Source organism: Panthera onca, chromosome D4, assembly GCF_046562875.1.
Source record: "Panthera onca isolate mPanOnc1 chromosome D4, mPanOnc1 haplotype 2, whole genome shotgun sequence".
In the NCBI taxonomy this organism is placed as follows: domain Eukaryota; kingdom Metazoa; phylum Chordata; class Mammalia; order Carnivora; family Felidae; genus Panthera; species Panthera onca.
In genome coordinates, this window is record NC_138351.1 from 50,758,189 (window position 1) to 50,772,182 (window position 13,994).

At 40.0% G+C, this 13,994-nt stretch overlaps 1 long non-coding RNA gene across 1 annotated transcript in view; it reads right to left on the reverse strand.

The window, feature by feature from the left end:
* Positions 1 to 467: 467 nt before the first annotated feature.
* Positions 468 to 13,994, reverse strand: part of LOC132663389 (uncharacterized) — a 28,575-nt gene continuing 15,048 nt past the window's right edge. Inside the window, exons 4-8 of the long non-coding RNA XR_013551752.2 lie at positions 8,876 to 8,974; positions 8,206 to 8,310; positions 3,884 to 3,944; positions 2,786 to 2,894; positions 468 to 1,289 (exon numbers count right to left, since the gene is read on the reverse strand). This is a non-coding gene — a long non-coding RNA (uncharacterized LOC132663389). The remainder of the gene's footprint in view (positions 1,290 to 2,785; positions 2,895 to 3,883; positions 3,945 to 8,205; positions 8,311 to 8,875; positions 8,975 to 13,994) is intronic.

Here is a 13,994-nt window from a genome sequence, read left to right on the forward strand (position 1 = left end):
AAATCAAGAGTCTGTCGCTTAACGGAATGAGACATCCAGGCGCCCCTGTTTTCCTCTTTTATTTTGAAAAGACTCCCCACACCATACCTGATGAATTCCCAAGGGAAACTGAAGTAGCATGTACTGAAACATTTCAGTGTTTCAAGAGTTTCTATCAGCAAGTTCTGCTAGAAAAGTAAAGCAACCACTAGAGTAAAAGTCAATAAATTAGGCTAGATCAAATAAAATAGTCACAAATAAAGGTAAAAGAAATTCAGGAAAAAAAAATAGCAAGTTTGACAGGCAATATTAAAAGATTATCCCCATTAGTAGGAAAAAGTCTCAGACCCTGCAGACAATTCTGCAATGGGATGAAAAGACAATTCTCCAAAGAAGGACTATAAATGGCAAATAAATATAAAGCTGCTCAATTTCACTGCAAAGCCAAAGAGCTGTGACTTAAAACCACAAGGCAATGTCATTTTTTAAAAGTCAGGTTTATTGACGTATAATTTATGTACAGCAAAATTCACCCTTTTCAAGTGTATAGTTCAGTGAGTCTTGACAAATACATATAGTCATGAAAACACCAGCAAAATCGAGATACGGAACATTTCCATTACCCCCAAGAAATTCCCTCCGATCTCTCTCCTGTCACGATCCTTCTCACACCCAAACCCTGATCCAACATTTTTCCCCCAATAGCTTTTCCTTCTCCAGGATATCACATAAATAGAACCATACAGTAAGCAGACTTTTGAATCGGGCTCAACGTCTTTTTCAGTCTACCACATTAGTAAAGATGTAAAAGGTAGTAATAATGTTGCTGAGTGCTCCGACCCAGCTAGTGTGTGTATTAACTACTGTGACCTCTCTTGGGTTCACACTGGCAATATGTACCAAGATCCTAAAAATATCAATACACTTTGATCACTAGTTCCATTTCTTTCTTACTTGCGTAAAGCTGCTTCCAGTGTTAAGACACCCCCAGACAAATGTCCAGATTCATTTTACAACTTGATTCTATAGAAGAGACAATTCCATCCCATGCATCAGGAATTGCTCTTTTGTTGGCCTTTCTCCACATAGAGTAGGGCCTTCACAGAAACTCACCAGAAAGCACAATAGCTTCTAGGTCAATGGAAATGTTACAGAAAACTTTGGAGGCAGAAAAACAGAGATTTTTGCCAACAAAGAGGAGTTTGCTCATTATCTTCCCTTCTTTATTTTTATCTTGTCCTTTGCACCATCCACCAGGAGCTCTTAAAGTGCACACACAGCATATAAATTCTAGCCTTCCCAGGGATCTTCTGAAAGAGGAAAATAAGGGAAGAAAATTTTCTTTTAGATAAAACTGCCCTTGTTTTGCTTTAGAAACATCAGTCATTAGCTGAGCGGTGTCACTTGGCTGTATCGCTGTCCTGAGCAGCAGAAAGTGACCACACAAGTTCAGTGAAGACAGATACCAGACATCCCCTCTTATTATCAACCATCCCAAAGAGATGAAGAGAAACTCATGTCAAGAAAAGGGGAGGCACAATGCACACCTTTATTCAGGTAGGAATTAAGTCCATGTGATTGTTTTCGGCAGGAAATGGAACAGCTCTCTCCTTTTCTTTTAATTTTTTTTTAAACACTTATTTTTGAGAGAGACAGAGACAGAGTGTGAGCTGGGAAGGAGCAGAGAAGGGGGAGACACAGAATCCAAAGCAGGCTCCAGGCTCTGAGCTGTCAGCACTGAGCCCGACGTGGGGCTCAAACTAATGGACCTCGAGATCATGACCTGAACCGAAGACAGCCACTTAACCAACTGAGCCACCCAGGCACCTTCTCCTTTTCAATATGCATGTTCAACATACATAACCTTCAGGATTTCTGAACTTTCCTTCAAAAATCCCAGTTATTCCAGCAAGTATGTCCAAACACACAGCTTCTGCTACCACTTTGGCCCCACTTTTAGGGAAACACTGCTGTCTAATTTAGAACCTAGCTCCCTCTCATCTTCACATTTTTCTCACAAGCACAGTTCACAGGAGGTTTACTTATATTTTTTTTAATTTTTTTTTTTTAACGTTTATTTATTTTTGAGACAGAGAGAGACAGAGCATGAACAGGGGAGGGGCAGAGAGAGAGGGAGACACAGAATCTGAAACAGGCTCCAGGCTCTGAGCTGTCAGCACAGAGCCCGATGCGGGGCTCGAACTCACAGACGGTGAGATCATGACCTGAGCCGAAGTCGGACGCTTAACCGGCCAAGCCACCCAGGTGCCCCGGAGGTTTACTTATAAACAAGTATGGACAATCAAGTAGACTGACACAGCCAATGACATCCCTCCAAGTGGCCGAGCTCAGCAAAGCTCTGACCCATCATCTATAGTCATCTCTTCCTCCTAATGGGAGCACAGGAGGTAGAAAATATAATACACACTGGGAAACACTAGTCACAGAGAGGATGTGAAGTATCTGTTCTTAAAGATGTGAAGCCTATAAATGAGGACCATCCATCTTGGATTGCTTTGATGCTTTGCTGTTTTAACCATGGGGCTGATTTTGAGAGTTTGCTCACTCCTATGATTGTACAAAAGGTAACTTGGGTTACTCTGAAGAAGTTGTTCTAAATAACCAACTAGACAATGTGTCACATTAATGTGATGGGATTATTCAATCCTAGAAACGGTTGCCCATGTACAATAGGAAGCCTATGAGGTGAAAAACATCACATCCATTCGTGAATCTCTTTTCCCTAAGGCCCCACTGGACCTTCTGGATGAATATGTCCCAATTCACTTCAACTCAGCCAACCTACCTTGGCCCAGAGCAGAACCCATAAATCCACCTATAATTTATTAAAGACTTTCATGGCACTCCATTCAACCAGTTCACACAGAATGCTCTGTTAAAAAATGGTCCCGTCACTAGAAATGAGAAAATACAAGTCAGGGCCACAATAGGTTTAGAGTGACCGCATTTAAATGTTTATGGACTGGAATTCCAAGTATGTCTTGTCTTGATGGTGACAGGACAAGCCTCTCTGCATTTAGCTAAAACTGATGGAGCGTATGTCCATGAACATTTCCTAAAGGAAGGCTGAACAGAATTTCATCCACAACTCTCCCTTCATTCAAAGAGCCCTTAACTTCTAGAGTAAAATTAAAAGCAAAAAACACTCAGATTTTCTGTATAATTACAGTACCACCTTTTTTTTTTCTTTTTTTTAATCTTGAGTCCTTTTAGAAAGAAATGTTTCATGAGTACACCATTTGGAAACAACCCTCCTGTTCTATGTGTAGTATATTTTTACCCAGGGCCAGCAAAAGAGGAAATGATACACAGATCTCTTTAAGAGGAGTAGGAAGGAGGGAAACACTGAGAACACACAATTTTACCACACACAAAAATTCTCATCCAGTACCTCTGGATAACTGGGAAGAGTGTCCAACAAGATGGGGAAAAAGTTTGAGCCTTCACTGAACTTGGTATCTTCTAACCTTCTCAGGGCTGCCAAAGACAGAACGAGGGGGGGGCCCTCAGATGCAGAGTCAACGCACTATATACTAGGCGTTGTGCTGGATGTTATCACTTCCATCGTGGCCACGTGCAAAGGGCTCACAGCTTTGTAGAAAGCAGACTTGGCTACCCTTTGGTAACTAGAGAACGCAACAGGACCTAAGGTAAGAGACTCTCAGGATTGGGGAACCAAGTGTGAGAGACCAGGTAGCCAACAGCACAGCTGGCATTGGTCGCTAATTTAGAGCAATCACAGATATTCAGAAGAATTTCCAGTGGCTACAGAAGTTCAAAGGGATGAAATGGAAGCTCAAATTCAAGTAGAGCTTTCAAGGCAGACCATATATGGTCATTAAGGTCTTCTCCCAAGACACCCCCTTAATATACTATTCCTTACCTTGACAGTATTACTGTGGTCCCTTGTAGGACAAAGCCAGAAATTAAAATTTGTCAGCCTCCTGGGGAAGAATCCATATATCACATTAAACAAGCTGAAGAAAATAATGTGTCAAATTGAAATAACACTTTATTTTTTCACAATGAGAAATTAGTACCAAAGGGAATGTATAAAGTCCATCTAATCATTGTTTTCTGACCCTGTACACAGATTTTTATGGATAATCTATTAAAGTGTACCTAAAAACAAGTAAAACCCAGCTCATTTGGTTAAACAAAAAGAGAATTTATTAACTCAAGAGCTCAAAAGGTCTGTGGTAGGGAGTGTTTCAGGTAAGGCCTGATCCAGCAGTTTAAGGCTGTCACCAAAGATTAAGTTTCTTTCCATATATTCACTCTATTTTCCATAATATTGAGACCCTTCTAGGATTACTTCTTCTCATGGTTACAAAGTGGCTGCTTACAGCAATAAGATGTATGCACATTTTTTTTTAATTCAACTTCAGTAAAATAAGGATGGCTTCTTTCTGTCTAACTATCAAAGTTCTTAAACTTCACTTTGATTGGGCCAACTTAGGTAGGTACCTGTCCATTAATTAATTACTATAGCCAGAGGATTGGTTTAGGCCTAGGTCAGTGTCCATAGCCAAGTCAATGGCTGTGACAAAGAGTATGGGCCTATTAAAATAACATTGTTATTTAAAATAGCATTGTTCACAGAGCTAGAACAAACAATCCTAAAATTTGTATGGAACCAGAAAAGACCCAGAACAGCCAAAGCAATCTTGAAAAAGAAAAACAAAGCTGGAGGCATCGCAATCCCAGACTTCAAGGCATATTACAAAGCTGTAATCATCAAGACAGTATGGTATTGGCACAAGAACAGACACTCAGATCAATGGAACACAATAGAGAACCCAGAAATGGACCCACAAATGTATGGCCAACTAATCTTTGACAAAGCAGGAAAGAATATCCAATGGAATAAAGACAGTCTCTTCAGCAAGTGGTGCTGGGTAAACTGGGCAGCAACATGCAGAAAAATGAAGCTGGACCACTTTCTTACACCATACACAAAAATAAACTCAAAATGGATGAAAGACCTAAATGTAAGACAGGAAGCCATCAAATTCTCAGAGGAGAAAGCAGGCAAAAACCTTTTTGACCTCGGCCACAGCAACTGCTTACTCAACGTGTCCTTGGAGGCAAGAGAAACAAAAGCAAAAATGAACTACTGGGACCTCATCAAAATAAAAAGCTTCTGCACAGTGAAGGAAACAATTGGCAAAACTGAAAGGCAATTGACAGAATGGTAGAAAATATTTTCAAATGACATATCAGATAAAGGGTTAGTATCTAAAATCCATAAAGAACTTATCAAACTCAACACCCTCAAAAATGGTAATCCAGTGAAGAAATGGGCACAAGACATGAATAGACACTTATCCAAAGAAGACATCCAGATGGCCAACCGACACATGAAAAAATGTTCAATATCACTCATCATCAGGCAAATACAAATCAAAACCGCAATGAGATACCACCTTACACCTGTCAGAATGGCTAAAATTAACAACCCAGGCAACGACAGATGTTGGCGAGGATGCAGAGAAAGAGGAACACTTTTGTCATGCTGGTGGGAATGCCAACTGGTGCAGCCAGTCCGGAAAACAGTGTGGAGGTTCCTCAAAAAATTAAAAATTGAACTACCCTATGACCAAGCAATTACACTACTAGGTATTTACCCAAGAGATACTGGTGTGCTGTTTCAAAGGGACACATGCACCCCAATGTTGATAGCAATGCTATGGACAATAGCCAAAGTATGGAAAGAGCCCAAATGTCCATCAACGGATGAATGGATAAAGAATATGTGGTATATGTATACAATGGAGCATTACTCAGCAATCAGAAAGAATGAAATCTTGCCATTTGCAACTACGTGGATGGAACTGGAGGGTATTATGCTACATGAAATTAGTCAGTCAGAGAAAGACAAATACCATATGACTTCACTCATATGAGGAATTTAAGATACTAAACAGATGAACATAAAGAAAGGGAAGCAAAAATAATACAAAAACAGGGAGGGGGCAAAACATAAGAGACTCTTAAATATAGAGAACAAACAGACGGTTACTGGAGGGGTTGTGGGAGGAGGGATGAGCTAAATATGTAAGGAGCATTAAGGAATCTACTCCTGAAATCATATGCTAACTAACTTGGATGTAAATTAAACAATTAATTAATTAAATGTTTAAAAAAGCATATGGGTTCCTGAGAATTGGTTTATGGTTCACCTCTGGAGTTTAGGGAGGTCAATACCCCCCAAACTGTGACACAATGCTGTACAGTGTAAATGGGATGGGATGGATGCTGGGAGAGGAGGCAACTAATTGGATCTACTCTGAGAAACCATAACATAATCAGAGGATTTCTTTGTGAACATGGAATTGGAATGAAGAAAACCAGATACACAAGTGCTTAATGGTATCAAGGTAGATAGCACGATTTACCCAACTTTCTACATGGATTTCCTTGCCAAGCATTCTAGAAAATCTCCTACCTTCTGAGTCTATCAACATACCTTAAGAATGAATGGAACAAAGAGACAAATATTGTATGACTCCAGTGACATGAGGTACCTAGAGTAAGCACAATCACAGAGACAGAAAGAACAGTGGCTGTCAGGGGCGGATAAAAGGGAATGGGGAGCTATTCTTTAATGGGTATAGAGTTTCAGTTTGCAAGATGAAAATAATTCTGGAGACAGATGGTGGTGATGGTTGCACAACAGTATGAATGTATCTAGTACCACTGAACCACACACTCAAAAATGGGAAAGATGTAAACTTGATGTTGCCTGTATTTTACACAATTTTTTTTAAAAAAGGAATAAATGGATCTACCAGATGAGTTATGAGTATATCTTGCAGGCCTTGGGGTTGAATCTAAGCATCTCCACTCTAAAGTGTTATAAGCTTGTTTTTAAGTCAAATTATAAAAAAAAAAAAAAGTATAAAGTATTTTTCTGTTGCAAAAGAGAGAGGGTCAAACACCACAATGACACACAATGATGAAAGTATCAACATTTGGGCTCAAGGAACATGTTGGAGGCAGTCCCCTAGTCTCCGGCCATCCCAAGATTTAAGGTAGGTGTGTCCCGCTTAAACCGGCACAGCTGGAGACCATTTAAGTCGTGTTCTAGGATAAAGACCTCCCCAGTGCTCTGCCACCCCATACCACAAGAGCCTTGCCAGTGTGAAAAATCCTGTACACTCAGAGGCCATCATCTGCGAAGTTCACATTACGCGCATTGGTGCCAACCAGTACAATCTCTGGCTCTCTCTGCAGGGCCAGCTCGTTACTGGACTACCTGAGAGAAAGTGGCTGGAGGTGTCCACCAGAGAAACTGGCTTGTCTCCCCTCATAATTTTACATCCAGGCGCTTGGAGGAAGCTCCCTGTAGTCCCCAAGTACAGACTGAAAACACTGATTGCATTTCAGAAACAAAATAACAGGACAGAGGAAAACAGATCATTGGTAGCTAAAGCAGCACCTCCAGGCGCCTGGAAAAAGAGCTGGTGGCGTCAGAGTAGGTAAAGGATGAAGGAAGTGTACAGAGTGTGAGTGCCTGATAAGGTTTGTAAGCCAAGCAACCTGAGCGTGAGTAACGGTGCTCTGCGGAGCTCTTTATTACATTTACTTTGATTTCTTTACACCACACAATTCCTGCATATCTGATCATTGAACTCTAGAGCATCCATGCACGTACTCCGCTGATGTGGCCCAACGGCAACCACAGATACTCCCTTCAAAGAATATTTCTAACTGAAGGATACATTTACAATTAAAGAATAACTATTTCTTAAGACTTAGTGATTCCTATAGAATTAAATACCATCCTCTCTAATGGTGGATTAGCATTTCCTAAAGAAAGGAGCAAGTCTACAGAGAAATGTGAGACATAAGCTAGTGATGAGCTTGTGGTTTAGGTAGGTTTCGTAGTGAGTGAGAAGCTTAACACACCTATTCTTAGTGGGGTTATATATTATTATTTGTGACATGGTAATAGTGTTTTGGGCATCTGTTAAGTGCAGGACACTGTGGCAAACTCTGTATACACATGGGCTCCTCTAACCTTTAAAACACTGTAAGGTCAGTATCATTCCCAGTCTACAGACAAAGAAATCAAACTCGAAGTATTTAGTAACTTGTTTGGGATCACATAGTTAAGAAACAGTAGATCTATGGTTCAAACTAAGATCTGTCTGAATTCACCCCCCCAAAACAAAACAAAACAAAACAAAACAAAACTTATACTCGTAATGATCATGGTTAAACAGACCTCTGTCTTCATTGGACCAAAGAAGCTTTGGTGGGCATCCCCATACTTTGAGTACTTCTCTCAGAGGCACCTAGACGAAGCTGGATGTTAGAAAAACAAAATCTATCATTTAGGCAAAACAGACACCAAAACTTGAAGTTCCATAAAGTTCACTATGAGTGGTGGTAGCCTGTCTCATCAGGAGAGGAAATGGAAATTTTACTCCTGAGTAGTAAGTGAGTTCCCCCGTTTTCAATCTTGCTTGTGAAGCCTACTTTAAAGGACTACTGCTGGCAGAGCATCAAGATTAAGCAGGGGTTAGCAGACCCAGGTTCAAATTCAAATTCTATCACTGGATAGCTTGGTCAAGTCACTTAATTCCTGGAGCCTCAGTTTTCTCATCTATAAAATGGGCAGCAGAATAATGTAAAATTATTAGCTTCCTTTGAATGTTAGCTATTTGAATAAGCTTGCCACTGTGCTTTTAATTTTCATTTCTCTAATGACTGATGATGTTAAATATCTTTTCATGTGTTTGTTTGCCACTGTATATCTTCCTTAGCAAATTATCTATTGAAATCTTTTACTCATTTTTAAAAATTGGGTTATTGGTCTTCTTAGTATTAAGTTTTGAGAGTTTTCTAAAAATAAGTTCTGGATACATACCAAGTGGAGGTGAGGATATGGAACTGCTGGAACTCTCCTACATTGCTGGTGGGAATGTAACACATGCAACAACCACTTTGGAAAACTGCTTGGCAGATTCTGAAAAAATTAAATATACACTTAGAATATGACCCAGCCATTCTAGTCCTAGGTTTTTACCCAAGAAAAGTGAAAACACATACCTAAGCAAAGACTTGGCCTGAATTTTCATAGCAAGTTTATTGGTAAGAGCTCCAAACCAGAAGCAACATAAATGCCCATGAAGAAGTGAATGGATAAACAAACTGTGGTATATCCATACAATGGAATATTACATGCCTTGAAAAAGAATGAAGCACTGATGCAAGCTACAACATAGGTGAATCTCAAAATAATTATACCAAGTGAAAAAAACCAGACAAGAAGGAGCATATTATATGATCCCATTTATACACAATTCTGGAAAATGCAAATTAATCTATAGCGACAGAAGCAGATCAGTGATTGGCTGGGAACAGGTAGAGGAGCACAGAGAGGTAGGAGAGGGGGAATACAGAGGAGCACAAAGAAACTTTCAAGGATGATGGATATATTCATTATTTTCATCACAGTTATAGTTTTCCTGATAAATAGATATAATATATAACATAAATATAATTGTATATAATTTTGTGTATATATGAAAATGCATCCATTTGTACATTCTAAATAGGTATAGTTTATTATATGACAATTACACCTCACTAAAGCCTTAAAAATTTACTAGCTCCTAATATTCCCCTTGCCTTGGGAATTGCCCCTGATACAGACAAGGGTCCTCTAGCAATCATGGACCCTACCTTCCTGGCCAGAGCTCATTCATCTGACACTACAGGTCACTAAAAATGAGAAATATGGATGTCAGTGTTCTAGAGAAGTCCATAATTGTCCTTTTCTGAGGGCCCTGGAGTTGCCTGGCTCTGGCTCATCCAAAGACTGGTTATTTTAACTCTTAGATGTCAGGACCCGGGTGTCCTATCAATTAATTCCTTTCATGGGAGCTAGCTGGAGTTGGTTTCTGTTTTCTGCAACCCTGGGGAAGAAAAGAAATTGACACTTAACTCATCGCATTGATATTTCTTATGCTCTCTATCACAAATAGCCACAGTGCTATTGTTTTTATTTTAATTTTTAAGAAATTTTTTATGTTTTATTATTTATTTTTGAGAATGAGAGAAACAGAGCACGAGTGGGGGAGGGGCAGAGAGAGAGGGAAACACAGAATCTGAAGCAGGATCCAGGCTCTAAGCTGTCAGCGCATTGCCCGGTGCAGGGCTCAAACTCACAGACCGCGAGACCATGACCTGAGTTGAAGTCGGACATTTAACAGATGAGCCACCCAGGTGCCCCAACCACAACGCTATTTTAAAAGTAGGGTGTTCAACTGGCTCCATGAGTCATTCATTCATCTCTTCATTTAACAAGCTTTTATTTGATGGCATACTATGTGCCCAGTGCACTGCACCAAACATTTTCACATCTTGTTCAAATTATATAACAGCCTGTATAACGATCTCATCTTTACAGTTGAGAAGCTCAGGTTCAGAGGGGCTCAGTTACTTGCTTAAAGCTGAGAATCCCTAGTAGGCATTAGATCCTACCTGCTAGGATTTGAGCCCAGGCTGTCTAACTTCAGAGGCCATCCTTTTCATTACCTGTGCTCTGTTCCCTGGTTGTAGTAAGCCCTGACATCAACAATGTGCTCCAGTGTCCAGTCACCATGGCTAGTGCCTGTAGGAGCCAGGGGTCCCAATATGCTTCCCTGATACTCTCGTGGCCAACAACAGTGTCAGCTGATGACCGCTCTGGGCCTCGTCCCCTCTGCAAGCCGTAGTGTCCTGGGAACGGATGAATTATCTATTCCAGAAGGCAGGGACAGTCAGGGGATCCTTTTTCCCTGGTGTTGCATTCTGTTACCGAGTAATGAAACTGACTCCTCAGCAACAAATAAGCAGCAAAATCCTGAAAATAAAAATGGTCCTCCAGAACTACAGGGGATGTCCAACGCAAGGTGCCTTTGGCCACAAATCAAAAGATAATGGGGCTAGGATATTCTTCCTGAGAGCCCATGGGAACTTTGCACACTTACGAAAAGCTCAGGTTTGAAGCTGCATTTTTACACCGTTGCCGGAAACACCCCTAATAATTTTGGGCACACAGGTTCAAGTTAAAGCCAGAGACCTCATGATACTTTGTTTTCCTCAGGGAAGGCAGTCTACCAGAGTAAGAGAAGATTTTCATTTTCAATTTTAGAGATTTCAGTATAGTTTAAATGTGCTGCTCTTGAATTTAAAAATACAATAAAAGATGTCTCAATAAAAAAAATAATAAAAGGGGAAAATCCATAGATATTCACATTATATATTCTTCCTTGTCATCACCCTGCAGAAATATGAAAACTGCCCAGAGCTCATGTGCACTGCAAATCATCACAGAGACATTTGTAAGAGCAAAATGGACACGAGCATTCAATAACCTGGTAATGTGAACATAGCTTTTGTTATCATATCAATATGATAAAAAATTATATACACATTAAACATATTTTCAAACAGTAACTAATAACATAGAGCAATATTTATGATTTGTTAAATGATAAAACTAGAGTACCAAAACAGGTATGTAGTTTGATCCTGATGTGTGTGGTTATGTGCACGCTGTCAGCAAGAAATGTACCAAAATATTAACAGCAGTGATATCTGAGTATGGGTAAAATGCTTTCCTTCTTACTTTTATATAGTATCATTATTAAAACACATATATGCTAAATGTAATGTTGTACTGTCAACAGATTGGACCCTGAAACAGAAAAAGCATATTAATGGAAAAACTTATGAAATTGGAATAAAATCTGTAGTTTAGTTAATAGTAAATGTACCAGCGGTAATATCTTAGGTCGATAGTTGTACCATAATTATGTAAGATGTTAACATCACAGAAAGCTGAGTGTATCTTTGTACAATCATTGCAACTCTTTTATAAATATAAAATTATTTTTTGAAATACAAAGCTTTTCAAAATACATATATGGCCAGACAAGAGGAACAACAGTGACAGACAAGCCATTCTTTTTGGGCAGGAATGCATAATTTAGTAAGTATCAAATGTTTTCTTTTCCAGGTGTATCTTATTCTTGCATCTGGACTGTAGCACTGCCCAGTGCTACCCCAGGCGTCTCCGTATCCCCAGGAGAGCTCTTAGACCAGTGCTGGGCTAAGGATGTGCAAACAAGATCAACAGGCTCATTGATGAGCATACTTGTTCTGAGAAAAAAGTCACTAAAAGGGACACACACACAAAAAAACAGCGTTATGCTGCTTTTCTCATTTTTGCAAGTGCTTATAGCTCATTTCCAAGTGCATTTTAGATGAATAGAAAACATTAACAAACTAATTAGTTCAAACCATATGAAATTGCATTTTTAGCTAAAGATGTCCCATATCTCCATTCATATGGTTCAACTTAAATAATAAGTATTTTACATTAGTCACTGAGGGAGGGCATCAGGGGTAATACCTTATAAGTAACACTATACACTTTTATGCAATTTTTATTTCCATGAGCTCCTCTCCTAATAGGGCTGGCTATCTTATGATCTCAACTCATGTGCTTTCTTCTTCCCCAAAAGTTACGAGTGATAAAATTCTCCCCAGTGGCTTGGGATTAATTTCTAAAATGCCAACACATGTCATGCCACACTGATGTGCCCTGATTGGCTGTGAGATATGTAGCAAGTGACTCATTACTATTTTTTTTAAAAAACTCCAAATCTATAATTGGTTTATCTTTTGCTTTTTAATATAAATTAGAACAGATTTGAGATAATCCTTCTAACAGCCTTGCACTCACATTCACCCACTCACTTGCATCCCCAAACAGTTTCTCAAGTCAGGGAGAAAGAAGTGCAGGGAGAGGCAGGGTCCTGGGAGCCACGTTCACTGGCTGTTTGGGTTCTCGTGGCACACAGCCACAGAGCATCAGCTCGTGTGTGCCTGCAGACAAAAGGAGGCTGACAACCACTGTCACAAAGGCTTAGCAACTGCCGCATGTTCCAAAGTCAGAACACAAGAGTCCATTTGTGTCACCACAAATAAGAAGTTTATGTGGCACGTATACGCAACCTGACATCGGTAAGGATATCTCTCGTGCTATGGCCACATTCATTGAAAGTGATGCTCTTCAAACTTGTTTTTTTTTTTTAATTTTTTTTTTTAATGTTTCATTTATTTTTGAAAGAGAGAGAGAGACAGAGCACAAGTGGGGGAGGGGCATAGAGAGGGAGACACAAAATCTGAAGCAGGCTCCAGGGTCTGAGCTGTCAGCACACAGCCTGACGTGGAGCTCGAACCTGCAAACCCCAAGATCATGACCTGAGCCGAAGTTGGATGCTTAACCGACTGAGTCACCCAGGCGCCCCTAAACTTGTTTTTTTGTTGTTTTTTTTAATTAGGGAATGCTTTTCCTTCAAGCACAATCTTACAATTTATTCATTTATACAAAAATTCATCCTGAGTACCTATGGTATGCCAGAAGAGCTACACTACAGGAATTAATAAAACAGATGCTGTCTCCATGCACAAGAAATTAGTTGTGGAGACAAACAATCAGTCAGGCAAAGACTTACATAAAGAATTATAAAGTCCAAAGTGTCATGAAATAGATGAGCAGGACATCGGGCAAGGGGGGAGTCTAATCAGATGAGGAGATCATGGAGCATTTCTCTGAGGCTGTTAAGTTTAAGCTGACACCTAAAAGATGAGGAGAGGCTAGCCAGGCAAGGAACAGGGAGACGGAGCGTGAGGCAGACAACAGTTTTGAGGTTGGCAAACGAAAATGTGGACTGATGCCGATTTGCAGAACCGTGCAATTTCTCCCTGGCAATGACGAGCAGTCCAGGTGAACAACACAGAGGGCCTATTTTGGAATGACACAGAATTGGAAATTGGCAGTGGGTGTCACTGAGGGTCTAGGAGGTGGGGGAGATGAAAGTACTTTGAGAAATATGAAAATGTTAACATCCTGCAAGAGATCAGAGAGACCCAATATTTACCAATGCAGACACTTTTTTGTTTTTTTCTCAGAACTCTGCCATTCTTGCAGA